Raw genomic sequence first — 25,164 nt, forward strand, 5'->3', positions numbered from 1 at the left:
TATGTATGCTATTGGTGTACTAATTCCTGCACTCTTTTTAAATAATAGAATGATGTTTCCTGTTCCAATGGTTAGGAACTGCATTTCCTTTACATGTATTAGAGCTTTGTACTGCCACTTAGTCATGCAAAATACCTAGGCACTTATAAGTTGGCGCAAATGCCCAGGATAAATGTCTGGGCAAATACCCAAAACTCATAAAAGCCTAGGCATTTATGCATTTTAAATGCTGATTTGATAAGCAGTACTTATAAAAAAATTTAAACTGATATTCTGTATTGGAAAAGGTATTTTGCAACACTGCTTCTGTAGTGATTTTGTAACCAAGCTGAAAAAGCTGCTTAGGAGAAAATAATTGGACTGTAAACATACATAACTGTACATTTTTAATGAGGTCGACTCTTTGGATAGTACATATAAAAAAAGAAAACAAAAACCCAAGTTTCAAATTAATTCTTAATTAAAGTATAGTTTATATTAAATAGGAAGCCTGTTAGGTAGCATTTTTACTTATACTAGTGTAAAAAATTAAGAGTAAAAAAGTTTATCCATAATGATTTTAATTAGGGATGAGTCATGTGCCAATTCCAATTCCACAAGTCCAAGAATTGCCCCAATTCTCTAGGAATTGACTAGTATCGAAATTCAACAATTCCACCTCCTTGGGCATTTATTCTTTGTTATTAAATCTTTTCTATGTTAAGTGTTCTCATTTTATCTCCACAACAGTGTAGTCATACAAAAGCAGATAAAGAAAGGGGCAGAATAGAAAACTATAGACTGTCTCAAATGTTGCTACATTTGACAATAAAGAACTTTTTGTTTTTTCACCGTAACCAGTTTAACGTTTGAGAATACCATCATCATCACGAAATGCATGCCACCTGTTTAATACATTCGGTTATAATTTTGCTATCAATAATCATTCTTCAGTAACAACAGAGATTTGACACAAATTATAAACTGTATTACATCACAAAGTGATGACCTAAGGACAATGTTTATTTTATTCTTTTTTTTTTTTTTTGTACTGGCTTATCACTGCATAGCTGTTCATGTGGTGTTTGTCTGTATGGTGTGCACATGCAAGAGACCGACAGACAGACACAGAGAGAGAGAGAGAGAGAGAGAGAGAGAGAGAGAGAGAGAGAGAGAGAGAGAGAGAGAGAGGAGTGGGGTGGCCTGGGGGGGGGGGGGGGGGGAGCAAGGGAAGGAGAAGAGTAGAACTAGTAAAAATAAAAAGTCCTTCCTTGGTACAGCAAGTTGGAATGTTAGTAAAAAAAAAATGCTTCTCTCTTCTTTCCTTTCATTCTTTGCAATAAAGGCACTGAATGACATACATATGTTTAAATGTAACATTTACTAACTTCTAATGTATGGAGTATTGTCCCAGCCCTTACTTTAATTGGCAAACTATACATTCTAGCAGTAAAAACATTAAAAAGTACTTTTTTTTATAAATGCCCACAGTTTGGGCATTTGCTCGACCCACATCACTACAGGTACTGATGCATGATCTCTCGAAGTGATCTGATCTTTTCTATGTATCCAAACAGGTCAAGATATCTGCTTTTGTACTGTCAGAATCATGTGCATTAATGTTAACAGGTGTGCCACCTTCATTACTATTTAACAAAGTATCATTCCCATTACATTTCAATACCAATCACAATTTCTTTGAACTCCTGTAATATTTGGTTCTTATCGCATGTCAACTGAGTTACAGGCATTCTCAAATGGGCAACATGCTTAGGTTAAGGACAACACCATGCCTTATTCAGGACAAACACTTAATACACTTGAGAATGACTCGTGACTGAGTCAAAACTGGTAGTTAGAAAAAGAATGAACATTTGCAGAAGTAGTATGGAGACAAAAAGCTTTATTCAAATTAGGGAATTACACGTGGGCTTTAGATGTATAAATCATTTCCCCAAAATATATTCTCCAGACACGAAAACTGCTCACTGAATACAAATAACTGAAAAAAAAGTGGCATTAAAAACTGACTGTCAGATCGTAACAAACATTTTAGAGTGGAAATTTCTGATCTCACAAACCAGGTTTTGGATGACACAGACAAAATCTCTGGCCTCAGTACCAGAAAGAATAACTGCAACACAAGGCAGTATGGAAATTTCTGTGGCACAATCAGCTTCATAATTATCATATGAACTGGTACTTTGATACATGAGTGACACTTTTGTTCTGAAAGTTAATTTTTGTTTTCTTTGTCACAGGCGTAAATTTTAATGCGATATCAGTTCAAATCAAACAATGGAAACTTAAGGTTTGAATATCAACAATATAAGGAAAAGATAGGATATCTTCTTACCGTAAAGATGTCACATTAAGTTGCAGACAGGAACAATGAAAAGAGACTTACACATTAGCTTTTGGATAAGGCCTTCATCAGAAAGGGAAACACACACACATATATATATATATAGAAAGAAACTTCCACATGGAAAAAATATATTAAAAACAAAGATTCCAAGACTTACCAAGCGGGAAAGTGCCGGTAGATAGGCACAATAAATAAAATGCACAAACACACACACAGAATTTCGAGCTATCGCAACTGGTGGCTGCTTCGTCAGGAAAGAGGGAAGGAAAAGGAAAGATGAAAGGATGTGGGTTTAAATATTTCTGCTTGTGTCTGTGTATGTATGGATGGATATGGATGTGTGTGTGTGTGTGTGTGTGTGTGTGTGTGTGTGTGTGTGTGTGTGTGTGTGTGTGTGCGCGCGCGCGTGCGAGTATATACCTACCCTTTTTTCCCCCTAAGGTAAGTTTGTCCGCTCCCGGGATTGGAATGACTCCTTACCCTCTCCCTTAAAACCCACATCCTTTCATCTTTCCTTTTCCTTCCCTCTTTCCTGACGAAGCAGCCGCCGGTTGCGAAAGCTCGAAATTCTGTGTGTGTGTGTTTGTGCGTTTTATTTATTGTGCCTATCTACCGACACTTTCCCGCTTGGTAAGTCTTGGAATCTTTGTTTTTAATATATATATATATGATGTAAATAAAATAGAAAGAAACTTCCACATGGGAAAAAATATATTAAAAACAAAGATTCCAAGACTTACCAAGCGGGAAAGTGCCGGTAGATAGGCAAAATAAATAAAACGCACACACAGAATTTCTAGCTTTCGCTACCGACAGTTGCTTCTTCAGGAAAGAGGGAAGGAGAGGGAAAGACGAAAGGATGTGGGTTTTAAGGGAGAGGGTAAGGAGTCATTCCAATCCCGGGAGCGGAAAGACTTCCCTTAGGGGGAAAAAAGGACAGGTGTACACTCGCACACACACACATATCCATCCACACATACACAGACACAAGCGCATAAATGCACGTATCACCAAGCTGCCCGGGATGGTCGTCAAGTGTGTTTGAGGTGTGCATGAGAGAGAGAGAGAGAGAGAGAGAGAGAGAGAGAGAGAGAGTGTGTGTGTGTGTGTGTGTGTGTGTGTGTGTGTGTGTGTGTGTGTGTCCTTTCCAACTTTGTACAAGCAAGTAATTTAGTGCTAACACAGGAAACCTAAATTTTCTTATTGAGTCAAAGCTGCAATGGAAATCTAAAGCAAAATATTTGCCTCTTATGGGCAACACATGACTTTTTTTTTTCTTTTTAGCAGTGTAAGTACTGTTGACAAATGATTTGCTATGTCAGTAACCTTTCTCTTATTTTAACAGAATCTATGTACGCTGTCCATTATCGTTGCTGGCCTTGCACACCTTGATGAAACCAAAAATCTGTACCCAAACTTTTCTTCTGAGACCAATGCTATTTCCTCACTGTGCTGCTATGTAGTTGGGATGCACCTGTAGAAAACTGAAACTCTGAGTCAGTGAGATGTCCTGGAATAACATAACTTGTGGCTCACTGTCCACAAGAGTCAGATATCTGGATACAATTCCCATCTAATACACAGTCTTCCTGTTTTGCATATAATCATCACACCATATACTTCACTAAAAACTACAAAAATACCCTGTCCATAAAAAATTTGGAACTCATCAATAGTTATATGTAGTTCTACCGATATGCAGATGATGCTAGCAATTACTCATGGCATGGAATCTGTAAGACATGTGAAGTGCTACACACAACATGTACATGTTACTCACAAACACCAATTCAAGCATTGTCTAAGGCAAACCCACCCTTTTCAAGAGCATCTTAGTGTGGCTCAATTTGTGTAATGTAGCCTGATGGAAAAATATAACCATCTACTAGTGCTTTATCAAACATTTATTACTTGCAATCAACATGCATTGGCATGTACTATGACTGCTTCCCGTATAAGCATTCTTACTGGTGTTCACTGTCTGTTTTCACTGTTTGTGTGCTATAGCATGAGGTTAACAGATAGATTTGTGTTGCACCATGGCTACTGTATCACACACCAAGGAGAAGATCCTCAATGTTATGGATGCACATGTGTTAATATGGTGTTGTCCACACATTGTTGCTTTTGGCAGCTGATTTTCATGATAGCAATTTTTGCATGAATTTATATTCAAACATCTCATCCTTGACATGGTACCTGTGAGAAGGCCTCTGCCTGAAATATGCTAAAGATGGAATGCCCCACATGAGTCCTGCCTCTTAAGCAACCAGTGTACCAGGCAGGAAAGCTTCAAGCCCATATACAGATAAAAGTATTTCAGTTACTGAGGTAACAGGAATATGCAGCCTCCAGTTACGTGACACCAATATTATAGTCAAGTTTGACACCAAACTCTTTTAAATAGATCAGAAAGCCTCAGATTAGCACCCTGCTGAGGTTATTAGAAAAAAGAACAAGCTGGTATATGGTAAGAATGAAACACAGAATGAGTTGTGTCCTCACAAAGGAATCATCCCAGTATTAACCTTAATGTGTTTATGGAAACTACAGAAAAGCTAATCCTGATTCACCAAAGGGGGATTTGGACCCCATTGTTGCTGACCACTGCACCAGGTTGCTCGCTCTAAAATATTTCATCCATCCAAGTGACAGTGTTATTCAAGTGTCAACTTTTTCTGATATAGTAATTTATCCATATGTTAATACATTAGCACCTGTGGTGCCAGAATGCAGTTTAATAACAAATCAGTTATAACACATCTGGTTCCCACTGGAATCCCTGCTAGTTCCCATACACAAACCTCTTATATACGAGGGTGGTGTGAAAAGTTCTCTTAGCGATATTCACTATCATTTCTTCTGCACAAACTATTTCCAAGAACGGAGGGAAATACCAGTCACAGAAATCTACACGAATACTCACAGACAGCATCCACTGCTACAGATTGGTTGTTTCTGTTCATTGCAGGATGTTAGAATTGTTGTGTTGTTTATACTTTCTAAGAACAACAAAATATTAAGATTCTATGGAGGTAGAATGGGTGTAGTGGGGTAAAACAGGTATAAACAATATATTTTTTAAATATATCCTTCACTGTTAATACTATGTGTGTGAAAAAATTTTCATACATATGCAACATCATTTTATATTATACTGAAGTTACGTTGGCAACACTTACAAGTTGTAAGAAAATTTTTGGTTTGTTTTCACAAGTAAAAGAATAAGCAAAACTACTTCAAATCGTTGTTTGCAGTTAACCTGCAAAAACTGAAGTTTAAAATTTAGGTATGCTCACATTACATACGTCTATTTAAAGTTTATATTAGTTTAGAGATACAACTTATAAAGTTTTTATAATGTTTATGATTTAAAAACATGGAGGAAAATGGGTATAGTGTGTGTTTAACCAAAAACTAACCTCACTTTTTTTTTCAGACCAGGCCTCGTACATACGTAAAGGTTCAAAATGGTTCAAATGGCTCTGATCACTATGGGACTTAACATCTATGGTCATCAGTCCCCTAGAACTTGGAGCTACTTAAACCTAACTAACCTAAGGACATCACACAACACCCAGCCATCACGAGGCAGAGAAAATCCCTGACCCCGCCGGGAATCGAACCCGGGCGTGGGAAGCGAGAACGCTACCGCACGACCACGAGATGCGGGCCATATGTAAAGAAGAAACCTCTTACATACGAGGGTGGTGTGAAAAGTTCTCAGTTACATCACTGAAACTTTTTTATTTTTCAATGTAGTCTCCTTGTAGATTATTGCACTTGATCCAACAATATTCCAGTGCCTAGATCCCATCTCGAAAATTAGTTTTCTCCAGGCCTGAAAACAGTTATCAACTCCAGCTATCAATTCATCATTTAAAGTGAATCTTCATCCACACAGAAAAAATTTCAGTTTTGGGAAGAGTTGGAAGTCTGATGGAGCCATATCAGGTGAATAAGGTAGGTGTGACAACAATTCATACCTTAGTTCATGTAATTTTGCCATGGCGACGGCGGCAAGTGTGTGGGCGCGCACCAAGAGTTGTGGCACCCATCCAGCAGATAAATTTTTCATTTCTAATTCTTCAGTGAATATGTGATATACCCGTCCACATGACATCTGCAGAGTGCGAGCAACTTCAGGCACTTCCAATCGGTGGTACTCCATGACTATTTTGTGCACTTTTGCAGTTATTTCTGGAGTAGTAACACATCCTGACCTACCACTGTGAGGATTATCACCTAAGCTCTCCTGACCAAATTTAAATTCATTTGTCCACTTGGCAACAGTTGAATATGAAGGAGCAGAATCCCCAGTGTATTCTGGAAATTGGCATGACTGCCTGCTGCTTTCATACCTTTCTTTACAAAGTACTTAATCGCTGCTCGAATCTCAATGTTTTCCATCTTCACAAATCACTACGTCGAAACAACAGAGCCACACCACCGCCACAGCTCTCTTCCAAGAGCACTGACATGGCACGTGTTTACAAACAACATTACAATGAATATCACGTGAACAACTCATTGCACTAGCACTGATTTCTCGTGGTGATTCAAAGAACTTTTCAAACCACCCTCGTATGATGCAGATGCAATAGCACAAGCTACAAATGAAGATAGAAATGGGAGTACAGTTTAAGCCGCAGTAAAAAAAAAAAAAAACAACAACAACACACACACACACACACACACACACACACACACACACACACACAAATACCTTATGAAACATTAAGGCATTGGTGTGAAAATCTTCCTAAAGTTCAAGGCTCTAGGAAAACAAGTTCTATCAAAACAAGAAGAAAATTATATAGAAGAGGTTCTCGTGTTTACAGCAAAATGTGGGTATCCATCAGACAGAAAAGATTTACTATTTATGGTGTATAGGTATATACATTCTGTGGGTAGGAGGACACCATTTAAGAATGGTATTCTAGGCTATGACTTTATAGTAACTTTTGAAAAAAAAAGCAAGGGAAACTCTTAAGGTGAAAACATGAACTAGTGACAACTATCTACTTTTGTGGTAGACGGATTTTTTTTAATTATATGAGAAAATTTTAAAGCACAACATTTCAGCAAACCACACAGAAAGAATTTGCAACCTTTTTAAAACTGGCCTAGGCATGGAACCTACTGAAAGTAAGGTGTTTGTCCCTCCAAGTGCAAGGGTAACCTATTCAACATCAGGAAGTGCTGGGAGACTTCTATATGCTGTTCTCTTCGTAGGTAGTGCATTCGGTGAATTCTTTCCTCCTTTTGTTGTTTTTAAACGACTAGGAGATTTGCAGAACACATGGTTACAAGGAGGACCAAATGGTGCACTATGTGGTGTTGCTGACTGAGGCTAGGTGCGGGACTACGTTTTTGAGAAATGGCTCACTGTTTTTGTCAGCCACGTAAAAAATGTTGAAAAACCAGTTTTCATACTCTTTGATGGCCAAGGGAGTCATTTCACTTATAGTGTAACTCGTACACCTAGGGAAATGAAATTATTATTTTATGTTTTCCACCACATCCCTCTCATGCACTTCGGCCTTAGTATGTCACTGTATTTGGACCAATGAAAGATGCATCGAGGGATATTTCAAAGACATGGTATCATGAGCCATATCTCAAAAATGTACACAAAGCTATTTTTCCAGTCTTTTTGAACAAACTTGTAATAAGCTCATTAACTCGAGCACAATCATTGGTGGTTTTAAAGGCTCTGGTATCTTTCCTGTAGATAAATCTGTTCTGTAAAAAGGGATTGTTTGAGTCGAGCAAGATGTGCCTATAACTAGTGAGGTACAGCCCCAGATGGATATCATCACCTGATATTCCTAATCCCAGTTCTGGAGTAGGCCTAGGTGAAATTACTCCTTCACCAATGAAGAAACTAAGACAAGCTATTTTGGATACAATATCACCAAAACTGTCATCAGATGTTAAAACTGCATTGATGAGTTGTAGGGGAAAGAGAAGAAGAGTTCAAGGAAGTTGTGGCAAAGTCCTGACTACACAACAAGTTGAACAAAGATTAAAAGGAGAAGAGGAGGAGGAAAGAACCAATGGGCCCTTAAGTCTACAGCTGTTTAAAGGAACAAAAGAAGTTCTAAAGCTGCCAAGACACTGTTTGAACACAGGGAAATCAAAGCTGAAGATGATGGGCCTAACCTTTCCAGCTCAGTCACAGAGCTGAAAGCAGGGTCATGTGTATGTATCCATTACCAGACTTAATGTGGTAAAATAGTAAATTACAGAGGACAAACAACTACTCAGATCCTACATAATACAAAACATTACTCCATTAAATCTTACAATTATATGCAAAGGAGAAGCTGAACCTTACATTTTCCCAGAGAAAGATGACATTGAATGGGTTGATGTGGGTCAAATTGCTGTCATATTTCCTGTTCCTGATTACAATGGAAGATTTTGCAAGTTTGTGTGAAGTGTTTCTGTGAGAATGACTCTGATTAGAAATCAGCTCATGTTTATATTTGCACAATTCACAGTATAATATTTTTTAATAATTTTCAATAGTATGTCCTAATGTATATTTATTTCTTGTTGCACCTACACTATGTGATCAAAAGTATCCAGAAACCCCCTAAAACATACGTTTCTCATATTAGGTGCATTGTGCCGCCACCTACTGCCAGGTATTCCACAACAACAACCTCAGTAGTCATTAGACATCGTGAGAGAGCGCAATGGGACACTCTGTGGAACTTACGGACTTCAAACGTGGTCAGGTGATTGGGTGTCATTCGTGTCATATGTCTGTATGTGAGATTCCCACACTCCTAAACATCCCCAGGTCCACTGTTTCCAATGAGATAATGAAGTGAAAATGTGAAGGGACAGGTACAGCACAAAAGCGTACAGGCCAACCTCGTCTGTTGACTGACAGATGCTGCTGACATTTGAAGAGGGTCACAATGTGTAATAAGTAGACATCTATCCAGACCATCTCACAGGAATTCCAAGCTGCATCAAGGATCCATTGCAAGTACTATGACAGTTAGGTGGGAGGTGCGAAAACTTGGATTTCACGGTCGAGCTTCTGCTCAAAAGCCACACATCATGCTGGTAAAAGCCAAACAACGCCTCGCTTGGTGTAAGGACTGTAAACAGTGGATGACTGAACAGTGGAAAAATGCTGTGAGGAGTGACGAATCATGGTATGCATTGTGGCGATCCGATGGCAGTGTGTGGGAGTGGCGAATGCTCAGTGAACATCATCTTCCAGCGTGTGTAGTGCCAACAGTAAAATTCAGAGGTGGTGTTATGGTGTGGTCGAATTTTCCATGGAGGGGGCCTGCACCTTTTGTTTTGCATAGCACTATCACAGCACAGGCCTGCATTGATGTTTTAAGCACCTTCTTGCTTCCCACTGTTGAAGAGCAATTGGGGGATGGCAACTGCATATTTCGACATGATCGAGACCTGTTCATAATGCACGGCCTGTGGCGGAGTGGTTACACGACAATAACATCCCTGTAATGGACTGGCCTGCACAGAGTCCTGACCTGAATCCTATAGAACACCTTTGGGATGTTTTGGAACACCGAACCTGATTGAATGTATGCCTGTGAGAGTGGAAGCTGTCATCAAGGCTAAGGGTGGGCCAACACCTATGGAGGGCACCATGAACTTGTAAGTCATTTTCAGCCAGGTGTGCGGATACTTTTGATCACATAGTGTACCTTACACATATAGTGGTTTAGAATAGGTATAGCACTTGTAAGTTTTATTATTGAAAAGAGATACTATTGAAAAGAGATACTATAGCCATTTGCCCCATCACGGGGTAAAACAGGTATAAAATAAAAATGGTAGCCATTTAATTACTAAATGGTTAATTAACCAGTAACATACATGCCACTATTCTGAAAGGTCATACTGGTAAGTGGAACCATTTTTAAAAAAGTTCAAAGGACTTTACTACAAGATGAAAAAGTTAAAAATGGGTTATTTTTATACCTGTTTTACCCCCAACAGGCCCTATAGAAACACTGAATATACAATTCCCACTGATATACTGGGTTCATTTCTAGTGTATTATAAGTATGAAAATACCACTGCCCCAACTCAAGAAGAAAGCCAAAAGGAGTTTTCAAGCAACTTAAAATTTTGACACTTTTGTCTACATATTTTGGCAGGCTCCTGACCTGTTTACTAACAACCATATTCATAATTATGAAACAAGTTAGCATAGTTTCCACACAGATATGCATGATCCAGCTTTCTATAAGAAAGCACACAATATCGTCCAAAACTTTTATACAACAGTTTCTACAGCTCTGAATATAAGGATAATCATCCTCAAGCAAAGCATATTCTCCATGAAATGTTACATCTTTTCTCGGTGGAACATGCCTCCTACTATTACATGTGTTTATTGCTTGCTAACACAATTTATAGCATTTTCATGATCACATTCCATTTTTTCTGAGTTCAGTGTGCTGTTATTCATGGTACAGTCATGGGATGCTGACAACACCAGGCACTAAGAAATAATGCCAACAGACACATCTGACTTAGGATAACAGAGCATTTCTAGCAGCAATGTATTGTAAAGATGATGCAGTATGACTATTTATGAGATTCTATTTCTTAAGAACAGGTCATGCTCTTAATAAAACTGTTTATTTAGATATTTTGGCCTGTTTCTGAAGTACTGGATAGATAAGATATTGAGAATGGTGTTACAGAATAAGGTTTTTTAGACTCTGCATGGGTATAGCTTACATCAGGAAACCCATTTCTGAGATCACAGGAAGGTTAGAGGAATACAGAATCCTTTGTGAGACTCACATAAAAAATATGTGAAACCAATTAAAGGGAATGGAGTGGTCTCATTTACAAGACAACTGCTGGGAGTTTGTTTTCCTAACTGATATTAAGCAACTCACATAAGATAAGTGTAAATTTTGCCAAAAGATGTTAGACTAATATTCTAAATTTACATCGGCATACATACTCTGCAAGCCACAGTGAAGTGCGCAGCAGAAGGTGCTTCAAATATTGTACTATATGTTAGAGTCTTGTCCCATTCTGATTGCATGCAGAGTGTGGAAAGATTGACAACTAAAATTTCTCTGTGCCCACATCATCATTTAGTGTACTGTTGTCTACACACTTCATACAAGAATAATATACAGGGGACTGAAGTATGTTTGTAGGCTCTACACTTAATAGGATTCTTGAAATGTAGTAAATATGCATTCAGTGAGTACCTAGGGTCTATCGTCAACCACAGGCCTACTCAGGTTTTCCAGAATTTCCGTGACGCTCTCCTGTAAGTCAAACAAATCTGTGACCTTTCATGCAGCCCTTCTCTGAATACATTTCAGTGATCTGATAGGGATTCCAGACACGTGAACAATACTCTAAGATGGGATACACCAGCGATTTTTTAAGCACCTGATTCTATTTTCCCAGTATCCTATGATTTAAGTGAAGCTTGCCATGTGCCTTACCTACTACTGAGCCTCAGTATTCATTCCATTTCATGCCCCTCCAAGTTATTACACCCAAGAATTGATACGAGTCAATTGATTCCAACAGTGACTCGTTGATGTTGCATTCACAGGAAATTACTTTCCTGCATTTTGTGAAACACACAATTTAACATTTCTATAGATTTAAAGCCAGGTGCCAATCTTTGCACCTCTCTGAAGCCTTACCAAAACATGACTGGACATTTGTGTAGCTTTTTCCATATGATAATTGATTATAGACATGTTAATGGAGCATGTTCTGACATGCCAGAATTTGTTTTCAAGAAAGAAAAAGTGCACCTGTGATGACAAGTGGGTCTACTACACAGATAACTCATTAATAAAAGCCCAACACTTTATATGTACTTTTCCCAGCCTCCATACTGAGCTGCTTTTGCTATGGAGAGATAAAGCCATAATTAACAGTAGACATTCCTCATTTTTCAAGTTGTTCTTTCACTTAATATACTGTACCTTTTTAACATTCATAGTCTTTCATCACATAATGAAATGTGAAGCTTGGCACATGCACTTGATAAGTTTGTCAGATATTTGTTATACACACACACAACTTTTTTTTAAAATTTCAATGCTATGTGAAGAGGGGAGAATGTCACATTTATATGCTTCCAAAGCTGAAAACTGTTTTGCAGTAAATATTTCATGAAAGTAACTGTTTGAAAGATATTTCTCCATAAATCAAATGCCTGTTTTATGTATTTGATAAAGTTGTAATATTCAGGTTGGTGCAAGAAACTTTGCATTTCCTTGGATGTCATACACTGAGATGAAATATGTAATTATAAAATAAAATGACCATGTAAAGAATAATATTTTCTATATTGCTGAAAGATATAAGAACAATAAGAAAAAGTGGTCTTTTTTGATGGGATTTAACAGCCCATAACTACAGAGCAATGACAAATGAAAGAAAAGTACAAGAAAAAATTGAAAATGAATTACATCCTCTATCTTTCATACATGAGGACCTTCTTGTCCAGAACTGTAGTGAACGGCACTGCACTCATCTGAGAGCAAACGTCAGTTATACAAATGATGAAATTTAAAAGAGAAAGGCTTACTTGATTTTTGATATGAAGTCCATCATCCTTCATTGGCCAACACTTTGTTGGTTCTTTGAGATGTAGAAGGTGAGGGAACTAAAAATATGTTGACTTTGCCTCATGTTCTCCCTCATGTCAAAAACATAATTGCCAAGAGTCTTGAGTGTGTTCCTGACACATCAGCCGGACCTGAAGTATCAAAGCTCAAATGGGCTTGAAAGTAGTATGGTTCATTACAACACCAGTACTTCCCATTGACTATTCAGTGTTTGGATGTTTCTGATTTGTTCATGCTATTATTATTGGGCATAAAGGTGTGCACCTCCTCTGCTCGATAAAGAGATTAACTGGTTGGAACCATACCTTCTTCTAAATGTGAGTGCATTCAGCCATGTCCTTAAGTAAAACTTCACCCAAATCCGCCACTTCTGCTTTGATCTTTCACCTTTTGGCAGGCTCAGTAATGCCATTTGGAGAATTGTGCACGTTCTTTGGTTCTGACAAAGATAATCTGTCACTCTTGCCTAAACAAAGAGACTTTGCTACACCATAGCATCAAATCTCCTAAGTCCTTGACAGCTGGGAGATATTAAAGGCCAAACACTATTGATGCTTTTTAATGATGGGATGTAATTACCTGTGTACTTGAAGGCTTATGATGATGGAGACTGCCATACCATAATCACACTTACTGGAAACTGAAGCCACTTCGGTACTGAGATGAATGGATTTCACACAATGGCACATAAAATGTCTCAATATTGGTCTCTTGTACTTGCTTTACACTTTTCTACTTTTTTTGTGAGTATGAAGACCTTCTTTGTCTTCCTGTTGACATCATCTTATTTTTGTAGTTGCCTCAGATACACATGTAACTTCCACAATAGAAACAGTTGGGTGATCATGTGTACAAACAATGCATCCTTAGTTACCTCTTGCAAGGAATAAGATAAGCACTACCTCCTGCAACTAAATTCCTCATCTTTATGTAGCTGCTGTCAAAAGTCACATGAAGTTCTTGAAAAATGTTGTATTGACTCACAGCACCTGACGCCACTTGTAACAGAAACTTTTTTAGTTTTGCAGTTGAAGATAGTCGAATTTGGTAGAGAACAGTAAAAAATGTTTAACAAAAAAGTGATCTAGACTGTTTTGTTTATAAAATAAACAAATATGTAGCTATTTCCCCACAACAAAATCGCTTATGGGTATGAGATGCAAAGTGGCAATGCACCAGACTTGTTCACATATTTTTTTATTGTGTAAATTAAGAAGCAGTGAGTTCAGATTGTTATTACTTTATTCTTGCTTAGTTCTCTTCCATTCTCAGAGAATAGTGCTATGCTGAAATTACTCAGGAGTGAAAATTATTTCTAGATGGTGAAATACAGCACTCAGATGCATGTTACAATAATCACCAAGAGTCCTACAGACATGACATACAAATCTCTTAACATAATGACAGCACATTGTTTAATGTATGCTATATAAAATATGGATATATTGAAATGAGATGTTATGGTGCATGAACACAGTAATAGAAACTACCACCTGCTGGATCTGCTTTCTTCTAGCCTTACTTTGGTTCATAAAAATAACAAGTATGCTGGACAAAAATAAAAATGGTCATCCTCATGAGACACCATGCCAACACTGTGTAAAACTGCACACGACATTGATAATGACTGCTGTTTGGTAAGGAACAGAATTAACAAATTTCTTCATCCAGTACGAGATTTTCACTCTGCAGCAGAGCGTGCGCTGATATGAAACTTACTGGCAGATTGAAACTGCGAGACTCGAACTCGGGACCTTGCCTTTTGCGGGCAAGTGCTTCCCTCCAACACTAAATTGGTGATCTCTCATAATCTGTAGTTGTGTCCCATCAAATGATCCTTTCTTTTAGTCAAATTATGCAATTTTTTTTACCACCAATTTTATTCTGTACCTCCTCATTACGTGTATGATCTACTCATCTAATCTTCAGCATTCTTCTGCTGCACTGTGTTACAAAAGTTCTGGTTTCTTCTTAACTGAACTGTATCATCCAGGTTTCACTTCCATACAAGGCTACAGTACAAACAAATAACGCATTGTACTTGCACTCTGTAATGGCTGGCTGCTATATGCCATAGTGCTACACCCATTGCGCTTTTTCTTTTGTTAAACCCATCTGATCATAAACACATTACTCATACAGATGCACCAAGTCTCCAGTAACAACAAACACAGATGTTCACACATCACATATTTTACTGGTTTAACTGCACCTCATGTGCATCAATTAGTGCAAGTGGATGTTTATTGCTCTAACAAGTACAGGATCTTATACCAGCATGCAGTTTAATGTGCTGTTTTTATCTGTTAGCTTTTTATACGTAAGGCCTACCAATTGTTGTCTCACATAAAACAGTATTGTGTGCAGACAACACAACTTAAACTGTATAAGATTGCAACTGAAGATATAGTGGAGAGAAATGTGGTGCATTTCTTATGTTTATTAACTATATTGTGACAACAAACTGCAGTATGATTCAAAAGACATTAAAATATTTTCTCCTACATATTAGTTGCTATGTCATTATCGTACATGACCATAATACTGGGAAGCCAGTATTGGCATCCTCAGCCTTCTGAAGACTGTTATACAAGGAGCTAATGAATCTACCATAACTTAATAACTGTATCTCCTTTCCTCCCTACTCCCTTTCCACCCCCCCCCCCCCCCTCCTGCACAGCCACCCAATCCTGCTCTCAGCAGTCCTACCCTGCCCCTACCATGTCCTTGCACACTGCCACATGCAACACTGCATATTTTTCCATCCCTACCCTACTATTCCTCCCCCTTCCTGCCCCACGGTCTTCCTGACTCCTATCAATCCCAGCTATACTGCAGCTCACATCAGGTGCAGTTGTAGTCATGATTTGCGGGCAGTGACAGTGACCATATATGCATGGCTAGCTGTTGTGTGAATGTGTACCTGTTTTCTACATCTAAAAGGTGAAATGTTTCTAGTATTCTTTTTCACTGGAGCAGTCTGTGATCCAACACTGTCTGTGTGGTAAGTAGCCATCTATCTTTTCCATGTTGTTTTTAATTCATCCTGGGCTTTCCATTGTTTAAATAGAAAGCACTTTCATGGCACTGGAGATCAGTATTGGACGACATTCTCTGTATAGGTCTGAAGCTATTCCATTTCCCCCTGCCTCAGTAAAACTGTTGTTTGAGAAATATTACACCACTGTCTGCAAATTCAGTGGCTTTTGACTAATCACAAAAGTATTTACCAGTTTTTTATTATCTTGTTCAGTGTTTGATTTTTCAAACAAAGCTCTAAGGTTGTTAAAAAATTACATTCTTACATATACTTAGTTTTCATAGGTTTACCAGGAAAGCAGCCACTGTCAATTTTTATGTGGAGGCCTGACATCATCATCTATCAAAGCCAATAGACACAGAAACTACAGTACACAAATATCAACAAACTGCAATGTGCTGAAATATGGTGGTACTCAATGTGATATCTTGTTACACACATGAACCTTTACTTGTGGAAAACTCCACATGGATGTTTACTTCTGGAAAACTCCCATTTAATCATGTTTTGATCATGTACCTCACATGCATCACATTTTTGGAAAACTCAGGACTGAATATAAATATATAATGGGATAGGCTGAAGGAGTGTGGGAAGTTTAGGAAGAGATGGTGATGCCGGAACACACTGTAAGAGTTAATGAGGGGCTGGCAGGAGAAGAAGAAGAAGAAGAAGAAGAAGAAGAAGAAGAAGAAGAAGAAGAGGAGGAGGAGGAGGAGGAGGAGGAGGAAGAAGAAGAAGATGATAATGACAGGGATAGACTTCTACTCATCGAGTAGATGAGACACTGGAGTGAACAGATATAGGGCCTGAGAATGGTGATAATTGAGGCAGATGAAAATTTTGTTTTTAATTATTTTAATTCATTTGCTTCATACTTAAATATAGCTGAAGTTGTCATGATAATACTTGCATTTTTCCCACTAAATTATGTATTTAGAACATGGCCTGCAAAATATGAAACCACGAAGAAGAAACTGTTTACAATAATGCTTTACACCATGGCTCAATGATCCCCATGGTGGAGATGCTTGAACTGGAAAATAACACACACCATCATTTGGTTCTCAAATCACTTTCGTTTAGCACTTAAAATCTCATGTTAATAACATTATAAGGATAAAAACTTAAACACTAAGTAACACAAAGCCTTCAAAACCAGTCACACAATAATTTTTGGTACTGATGATGGGAGGTTAAAGAATCTTGAAAGTCTCTTCGGGTTTGCTGCCAGATCCTAAAATCAACTTGACTCGATATTTTGGCAATCCAACTGGTCGCCATCTTCAGGAGAGTGCTGCTTCTGCTGATGAGTCCAACTGAAAACTGACCCAAAGAGACTTTCAAGACTTATTACGCCGGGATAGCCTATGTAATCACCTCAGGTCAAAGAATAGTTTCTATTTGATCTTTGTCTCCGACAATGGTGTATTCAATTGGAGGTCATTTAAAATTAGAGTGCAGTTACTCTTGCAAACTTAACTATCAATCCTTCACCTCCTATATTAACAACTTTTCCAACAAAACAATTAACACTTTTTACACTCTAATATTACCAACAATCGATCATTGATGCTCAGCTTCCTGTCCATAACTACATCCTTACTGTCCCTCTTATTACTTGTGCCATTGATGAGCTTTGTTTTATGTTGAATAACTGTCTGGTTCTATGTCAAATGATTCTGATGAATTATTTCTTGTGCATTTCTGATGTAGACACTGTTATATGAATATTTTTCTGTTTTTGTGAAAGTAAGTTTTTCCATTGATTTTTGTGTCTGTTTTTATTTCCTTCTACTCTTTCCTGAAGAGACTCCTCAATTTGTGGCTTTCTGGAGTAGCTGTTAAAATTGACAATTTAGCTCTTTTGCTTCTGCTTTTCATCAAATAGGGGAAGACATTAGGATAAGACCTCATAATTTCTGTTGAAGCGATGGTTTCCCTCGTTGAGGGCACTGCACAGATCAGCAGTGTAGGAATTAGGGACTACGGGCCTTAGCCCATCCATACTAGTTTAAATGTTCTCACTATGTTTTTCATTATACGAAGAAGCCCCAGTACTTTCCACAGGGACATGTTACTGTCACCCCATGAGCTACAATATGAACTCAGAAATTCATCCCCAGTGAAAATATTTTCACTCAAGATGAAAGCTTTGCAAATTTCACATTGGTGAAAGCTAGGGGATAAGCCTTAACTAGAAACAAATTATGCTATTAAATAACTAGTAATTGCCTAAAGGCAAATATTTGTAACAATAGTTCTATAAAACTGATTATGTGAGAAAAAAAATCTCTTGTCTACAAAATGTATCTTTGAATGTAACTTTAGCACAAGAACAGTCAAGCCACAGCTTGACCATCCCCAACCTGAGTGTCGCAAGTATCCTCATCTTTAACATTTTTGTTCGAGTGGCTAGTTCTGTGTTATGTATGCAACTAATCAAACTGTCGTAGCACAAAAATAAGGTTCGAACTGCAATGGTTTCTATCAGTAAGTATTTTTATTTAAACATAAGCTGCACCAAACAAAAATTGGAATCCATTTATCTTTCTATTTAAAGCAGAAGTGACAAACAGTAAATGTGCACCACAACTCTACGAATTTGTCATCTTTCTTTTTCTCACTGGATGATTCCAATAATAAAACACTAAAAACATGGGTGTCTGCAGAAGTTCTGCAAAGTGGCGGCAAAATTTCAAATTTGTGTTTTGAAATAACTGATTTGATAGGTCTGAAAGCGTGTCACGCCTAAGTACATAGAACTTACTGTTTCTCAAAAAGATTGATAGTTATCTATTTGTTACTTTTTGACAATGGAAACTCCAAGTAGAACAGTCAACAATATAAGGACAAGGATAGATTCCTATTCATTGCAAAGACAAGCTGCTGACAGGCACAACGGAAAGACTAATACACATTTAACTGTTGGCCAAAGTTTTCTCCACAAAAGAAAATACACACACAATTACACAAGCAATCACAACCTGTGCACCCATCTACATCTACATGGATACTCTACAAATCACATTTAAATGCCTGGCAGAGGGTTCATTGAACAACCTTCACAATTCTCTATTATTCCCATGACCGACATCTCTGGCAGCATGGATCAGAATGCAACTGTCACACTGAACGAAAACAGCAATATGGAGTGGGGCGGGGAAGGGATAACAGGGTATGAGTGTGAGTTGAGAAGAGTGCTGCATGGCGGAGGATACAAGGACAAGATGGAGGCACGACAACACAGCTAGGTCCAGCTTCAGGACGCTGTGCAGCTGCGAGGGGGGGGGGGGGAGGGGTATAGGATGGGGGGAATGGGAAACAGAAGTGGAAATGAGCAAGGAATGGGAAAGACAGACGGTGCAAAGGCAGAGGGGGGCACAAAATGAGTATGAGGGAACGTGAACAGGAATGAGATGATAGGATAGGGAGGATGTAAACTGTTGGGCAGACAGTGTGGGGACAGTGGTTACCCTATGTTGAGGCTGGAATAACTTTGGGAGTGGTGAATGTGTTGTAAGGATAGCTCTCATTTGCAAATTTCAGAAAAGTTGGCAGTGGAGGGAAGGTTCCAGCTGGCCTGGGTTGTGAAGCACCCGTTGAAATCATGCATGTAATGTTCAGCTGCATGTTTTGTTGCAGGGTGGTCCACCCTGCTCTTCACCACAGTTTGGTGATGGTCATTCATCCTGATGGAAAGCTGGTTCGTAGTCATACCAATACAAAAAGCTGTGCAATGATTGCAGCACAGCTGGTAAATGACATGGCTGTTTTCACAGGTGGCCTGACCCCTGATGGGGTAGGATAAACCTGTGACAGGACTGGAATAAGAAGTGCTGGGTCGGTGGATTGGTCAGGGCTTGGACCTGGGTATTCCACAACAATACGGTCCCTGTAGTGAGGAGTTTGGGCTGGGACTGGCACAGAGACTGACTAGGATGTTGTGGAGGTTTGTTGGGTGATGTAACACCACTTTAAGAGGGGTGGGAAGGATCTTGGGTAATCAAAGCCCTCTTGAAGAATGTGGTTCAGTTGTTCCAGTATGGGGTGCCACTGAGTGATGAAGGGCTTTGATGCCCTGAAATGAGACACATCTTAACCAGCATTTTCAATGTGCCTGTCTGAAACTCAACATGTCATCTTGATGGCGAGCAGCATAACTATTCTCTTCCTAATATTCTTAGTATTTTTAAGGTAGATTACTTTGGTACCTAAATGGTAAGAATATTTCAAAAGTACATTCAAAGTAAATCTTTTTATGTAATTAAAATGAATAGGGATGCCATGTCCTCAGATAATTAAATCCAAGGCATCCAATGGCCTAGTCATGTGACCTTGGGACAGATGACTGGCACGTATACTGCTGCAATATTTCTGTCTTCAGAATTAGTGGCAGAATCTGTGTGCCAGGGTGTCACAGACTAGCTCCTGTCTGAAGCTTTATAGGACCTAAACAAGGAAGTGACAGAAAAAGATTGAAGACTTTATTTTGGCACGGTTTGGTGTGAAGGCTTGTACCATCTTGACAGCAGATGCAACCATAATTTCCTGTCAACTAAGAAAACCCAATATATACAACTGGTGCCAAGGCTGCAAAATTCATGTCATCACTTGCAATGTTAAATCTGCAGTTCAGTGGAACTACAAACGACTGCAAGAAATTTGAGCAAATTATGTAATAAATAAGGAGGCTGTATCCAGACCCCAGGTGGGGGCAGGTGTCCCTTCTTAACCACCTTACAGATGCCTGTAACTGAAATCCTGGCACAATCATATCTCTATTGCGGTTGCAAACACAGACTAACACTACATTTTTATCTCTTTAATCTTAAAATGAAGTGTCAATAGGGGCCTACAGCTTCTCACTTAGAATATATGACCTAGCAGTGCCACTATTTCCATCTTGAAAGATATGAAACAAGTCAAGACTTACATGTACTGATGAAAGTAGCTACCTGAAAGTAATTTAATGAAGGGTATTAACAAGTGACTATTGTTAAATCACTATAATCTATATGTGGGTAAAGTAATATGACTTTAAAAGAGAGTGAATGCATGCTTTCTCAGATGCACTTATGAATGTTTCTCCGAAAATCATCTAAGTACTACATTCATTTCAAAGTGATGTTTGAACAAGCTTCCTGTTTGTCAACATGGCCAAAAATATTTCCACAGATTTAAAAGCAGTCCTTTTTAACATTAGAGTTTAGGATGTTCATTTACTGTTTAATAATTCTGTCTTTCTAGAAGATATACTTTCAAAGAAAAGATACTACAGTTTTTCAAAATGTAACAAACATTACTGACACTGGAAATTAATTCTATTTTCCTGTACATATCACGTAAATCCATAAAGACAGAGCATTACACAACTACACTTTTACTGTGTGTAATGCACCAGCAGAATCTGTGAATATTTATTATTGGTTATAATAGAGGGAAACATTAAACGTGGGGAAAAAAAAAAATCTAAAAACAAAGATGATGTGACTTACCAAACAAAAGCGCTGGCAGGTCGATAGACACACAAACATACACACAAAATTCGAGCTTTCGCAAACAGCGGTTGCTTCGTCAGGAAAGAGGGAAGGAGAGGGAAAGATGAAAGGATGTGGGTTTTAAGGGAGAGGGTAAGGAGTCATTCCAATCCCGGGAGAGGAAAGACTTACCTTAGGGGGAAAAAAGGATAGGTACACACACACACACACACACACACACACACACACACACACACACATACACATACACAGACACAAGCAGACATTTGGAAAGACATCTGCTTGTGTATGTGTATGTGCGGATGGACATGTGTGTGTGTGCGAGTGTATACCTATCCTTTATTATTGGTTATGGGTGGTGGTGGCTAGTGTTTAACATCCCGTTGACAACGAGGTCATTAGAGATGGAGCGCAAGCTCGGGTTAGGGAAGGATTGGGAAGGAAATCGGACATGCCCTTTGAAAGGAACCATCCTGGCATTTGCCTGAAACGATTTAGGGAAATCACGGAAAACCTAAATTAGGATGGCTGGAGTCGGGATTGAGCCGTCGTCCTCCCGAATGCGAGTCCAGTGTGTATTATTGGTTAGTTGGATTTAAAGTCATACTGTATATAAAACCATACAGTTTCACTAATCTTAATTGGTGTTACATTCAGAAAGAGTAAATAGCTGCAGAAGTTCCAAAAACAAATTATGTCATCTTAGAAGGCAGCATTAAACAATTCAGTACAAGGAGCAGCTGAACTTACCAATACCAAACACTGGATATGGAACATTAAAAAATGATGATGCAGGGTGTCATGACAAGTGCAAACCGAGATAGAATAATCATATTTGTGATTATGTTTATTTATGCCCGTTGAACTTTGGTGAGAGGTTTATGTTCACCAGTTTGATATAAAGGATCACAGCAAGTGGGTGGTATCAGTAATTTATACATTTCCCAATAAAAAAAACTACTGGTCAGTTAAAGACAGTAGTGAAGCTGGTAACGGGCAAGTAAATGTCCAATCCATTCTGAAGGACGGTAATAGTTACGTATTGGAACCCTCTTGTATTTTACAATATGGCATGGATGTAAACATTAGCTTTTAACACAGGTCAATTTGATACCACAACCAGACTTTTTGCTTTGGCATTCGTTGTTTTTGCAAATCTCTCAACTAGACCCTAGGCTACACTACAGACTAGTTTGTCACAACAACCAGTATTTCAGAAGTGAGACAATAAAACACTTCACTTCAACCAACAAGTGCACATTTTATGTACATACACTAAAAGGTAAGCCATGCACATAATGGGAAGAGAATAGTTTTTCTCAATCCAATAGCAGTGTTCTGCATTTTTTAAACTGTTGCTCATATCTGTAACACCAATAAGATGACATCCTGCTGCTAGTGTGCACTGGTCTTGTAAAAAGCATCATATGCTAAGAGGGTACCTCTCCAAGTACATACGCAATAATCCTCAAGAAACCACAAAAGAGGGACAGACTCTGACACACAATGCATAATATTATTGACTACTGTTTATTAAGATGCCATATAAGATTCACATGACACTGTTAATAACATGTCACTCAGAGTCACTAAAACAAGTTTTCAAAAAATGTCTCTGAGCACTATGGGACTGAACTGCAATGGTCATCAGTCCCCTAGAACTACTTAAAACCAACATAAGGATATCACACACATCCATGGCTGAGGCAGGATTCGAACCTGTGACCGTAGAGGTCTCGCGGTTGCAGACTATAGCGCCTAGAACCGCTTGGCTACTCCGGCCAGCTAAAACAGGTTTTATTCACACACACATAGGTGCAAAAAAACATATTTTCAAAACACCTAACATGTACCCTTTACCAGTTTGAATGATTAGAGTGTGAATGCATAGTAAAAATTGTTAATCATAACACAAGAAACAGCCTTCCCTATCAAAATGAATAACCAGCTGAGGAGAAACACACTTTATAGATATTTATAAACATGAAAATACTACAACTGAAAACTCTTCAAATTATGTTTTAAATTAAGCCACATGCGTAATGTTGCTATGTATAAATAATGTGTAAATTATAAATAGCTACGAAGTACATCACAACAGGTACTGATCATATAAAGGCAACACAATAAAACACAAAAAATAAGATGTATAAGACGAACAGAAAACTTGAGGAACCAAATTTTCCACTAACAACCACCACAGATCAGATAATTAAAACCTCGATCTAGAGATGCTGTCACACAGTATTCATTTAAGAGGCAGCTACAGCGAGAATGTTGCAAAGCACTCAGCACTCAGTTCTATAGTTTATACTCCTTCACAATCCAGTAGCGGTTTGAAGAAAGAGTTACACTGAATTTTCTGCTGAAAACGTTAATTATTAGGAATTACGGAAATTAGGGAAAAGCACCAATGTTTAACATCAAAATCAACGAATTCCCAGCTTGCTACCAAAGTCGATTCTGCACAATCTCACTTGATTTTTGCATGAACGCTGATAAACCATTACGCGCGGAAGTTAATCGATTCAAATAGCTTTTTGCATTACGGTTTGAACTTTGATTGCATTCTCTGATAATTCAACTTTAGCAACAGTTATCACAATATTCCTGTACATTATCGCACTGTATTTAAAAAAAAAATACTATTGTTATTTCACGCAGAAATACGACTGCTGTTATTTGGTAAACCGGCATCACACGGCGAAAAGACGATTGATATCATCCATCACCAACATTAGCTGATATATTTGGTGTTCGATGCAGTAAAGAAAAAATTGTAACGATGGCTTTATTCTTGGGTTCATAAAAATTTCGTCTGTTAAGAACACTGCATATCACCAAGCTAAATTTCTCTTGCCCACAGATCTTATTTCTCGGGTAGCTGTAAAGTGTAAACACAGGAACGTAAACAAAAAGAACTTCTGCTAACTGCTTGCTACCAACTTCACACCTGTTGCTCTGCGGAATTTACCAGTTGCCACTTACGATTTTGGTTTAACATTAGTTTTTTTCGGAATTACCCCTAAAATACTCTAAAAACCTTAGAAAAAACCCTAGATTTAGAGGGTATAATTATAATAAAAACGACGAATTATTTCACTTATTTAATAACGTAAAATACCTACAACCTAGTGCACTCCCATAAAATTGTTCATTTCTTCTATCGGACCTTTTGTCTTTCAATCATCAAGTGTCGATATGGTTCGAGTCCAATACAGCCTAAATGTGATCGTTATTTACGTGAATTTCTGATTTAGTGTCATACAATTTCATGAGTCTGTTTAAATAAGAACTCGTTTTTGAACAAGTTGCACAGAGAAGCTTCCAACATTTTCCAAACCATCTTAGGCAATACTATGGTGATTTTGATTAAAAAGAAGAATTAAAGTCATTGTTTGCAGAAACGACGTAACTCGAGTTAATAAGATTGTTCAAGATAGAATCATTAGTATTAGAAGGATCTTCAAAAACTCCTTACGTGAAAAGTAATCAGCACATCACAGTTCTGTAAGTAGTATCCTGTCGATACAAGTTTGAAGCACAGCCAACTCGTGCTAGCTGCAGAAAGTAATTTTTGTTGCTCAGGTTTCAACAAAATCTTGAAACTACTTTAATGATTCTGTTCACTTGATCTCATATGAAAGTATGCAGGTA

At 38.2% G+C, this 25,164-nt stretch overlaps 1 protein-coding gene across 1 annotated transcript in view; it reads right to left on the reverse strand.

The window, feature by feature from the left end:
- Positions 1-24,445, reverse strand: part of LOC126272921 (UDP-glycosyltransferase UGT5-like) — a 136,592-nt gene extending 112,147 nt beyond the window's left edge. Inside the window, exon 1 of the mRNA XM_049976209.1 lies at positions 24,368-24,445. The gene's annotated coding sequence lies outside the window, so the exon portion shown is untranslated. The remainder of the gene's footprint in view (positions 1-24,367) is intronic.
- Between the last annotated feature and the right edge of the window lie 719 nt (positions 24,446-25,164).

This window comes from Schistocerca gregaria, chromosome 5 (genome assembly GCF_023897955.1).
Source record: "Schistocerca gregaria isolate iqSchGreg1 chromosome 5, iqSchGreg1.2, whole genome shotgun sequence".
Taxonomy (NCBI): domain Eukaryota; kingdom Metazoa; phylum Arthropoda; class Insecta; order Orthoptera; family Acrididae; genus Schistocerca; species Schistocerca gregaria.